Raw genomic sequence first — 1,796 nt, forward strand, 5'->3', positions numbered from 1 at the left:
CGTGGCGAGGCTGGGGTGGCCAGGGGCCGGCCGAGGCCGAGGGAAACGCTGGGGCTGGCCGGGGACGTGAGGAAGCAGGGCGCGGAGGGTGGGTTGGGGGGTTGAGGAGGGATAATGACGGGGGTGGCGGAGGCGAGAAGACGGCCTCCGAGGCTGGAGGCGGGTGTCAGAGGTAGGGGAGGAGGTGGGATGTTTGCACGGGGAGGACAGAGGGTGCTGGGTGTGGGTGTGAAAAGGCTAGGGAGACACCAGGGCTCTGTCCACCGTGCCTGGTGCAGTGCTTTATGCACCGCAGGCCTCAGTCACTGTTGCTGCCGGAGTGTGCTCTTTGGGAGAAGGGAAGGGCAGGGGTTGGAGAAAAGGGAATGCTTGCAGGAAACGTAGTGGGAGTGCGAACAGGGAGAGGGGCCGGAGGAAAGATGCCGGAGAGGTGGAGGAATGCGGGGAGGTGGCTGTGGAGGAGTCTTGAGGATTCTGGGGGGTGTTCATTGTGCAGATACGTTAGGTATTTCATTATGGAAATAACTGAAGCGTTTCTCAGGGAAGGAAAGAAGGAGATAGGAGTTCCCGTGAATAGAAAGGATCGCGTTTGAAGCTAGAGGGAGTGCTAAATAGTAGAGAAGATGCAGGGAATGCATAATAGAATAGACAGATGTAGTATAATTAATAAATATTGGCCTAAGGACTGAAGAGTTATTCCAGATGGGCCGGGATGGCCTAGTTCTGAACCTGTGTGGGCTCTTCAGTAGATGACATCTGGTAAGTGTGGGTCTGGGCTATGGTTGGGGTCACTGAGAATTAGATTTTAGTCTGTAGTTTGGTCTGTGACATTTTATACGTGCACCAATGAATATGAGAACCTCTGAAGCAGACATTGAGAAAGGGCCGGGCCTGTGGGGATTCCTTAGGCCATGGAGCTTCGATTTTAGAAAATTTGAAGTATTAACACTTACCGGAGGTTGGGTAAATACTATCCTGGCAATGAAAATTAAGTGACTTGGTGGTTTTCTTCACTGCCCAGTTTATCTGGTCCAGGAAAATTGGTGCTATTCAGCCTGGATTGCAGTACACAAGATTATAATTAATGGTGGGGGGAATACATGCACATGCTTGGTGGCTCTTCTTTGGATACTTCATTTGTAGCTCAAATTAGTCTAGTTGGCTGGATTGGTTCCATAAATCTGTGGCTGGTGGGAGATCTTCTGCCATTCACAGTTCCTGATGTGAACTGTGAGGGAGTTCTCCAGTGAAGAGAATACTCTCATTGAGGCATAGTGGTATTGAAGAAAACAAATCAGCCAGCAAAATGTGGGCCTGCAGAATGGAGGATCTAGAATATCTGTTTTGGTTTTAGGTTGCAAGGAGGTCAGGACTAGTTATCATAAGGTCTAGGGGAACCTAGGAGACTGGATGACTCTAGAGCCAGGTTGGAGGGAGGATTAGCATCTCTATATCAGGAAATGAACCAAGCTGTCTCTGGATTTGCTGAGCTCACACTAGCCCAGATTTCCAAGAGGGAACTCTGGGCTAGAACCATACTCTTAAAAACTACCTGAGTATTATTCATCTTTTATTAAGAAAAAACTATATATACAGCCGGGCATGGTGGCTCATGCCTGTAATCCCAGCACTTTGGGAGGCCGAGGCAGGTAGATCACCTGAGGTCAGGAGTTTGAGACCACCCTGGCCAACATGGTGAGGGTCTCAAAACTCCTGACCTCAGGTGATCCGCCCGCCTCGGCCTCCCAAAGTGCTGGGATTACAGGCGTGAGCCACCGTGCCCGGCCAGATTTACT

General features: G+C 50.6%; 1 protein-coding gene across 4 annotated transcripts in view; it reads left to right on the forward strand.

The window, feature by feature from the left end:
* The window catches only part of ZNF148 (zinc finger protein 148), a 153,399-nt gene that overhangs the window by 1,685 nt on the left and 149,918 nt on the right, over positions 1-1,796 (forward strand). Inside the window, exon 1 of one of the 4 annotated variants that reach the window (XM_017855349.1) lies at positions 145-759. The exons of the other annotated variants lie outside the window; for them this stretch is intronic. The gene's annotated coding sequence lies outside the window, so the exon portion shown is untranslated. Of the gene's footprint in view, positions 1-144; positions 760-1,796 lie in introns of those variants that run through there. 4 annotated transcript variants of the gene reach the window in all.

Source organism: Rhinopithecus bieti, unplaced genomic scaffold (genome assembly GCF_001698545.2).
Source record: "Rhinopithecus bieti isolate Rb0 unplaced genomic scaffold, ASM169854v2 scaffold_39586, whole genome shotgun sequence".
In the NCBI taxonomy this organism is placed as follows: Eukaryota; Metazoa; Chordata; class Mammalia; order Primates; family Cercopithecidae; genus Rhinopithecus; species Rhinopithecus bieti.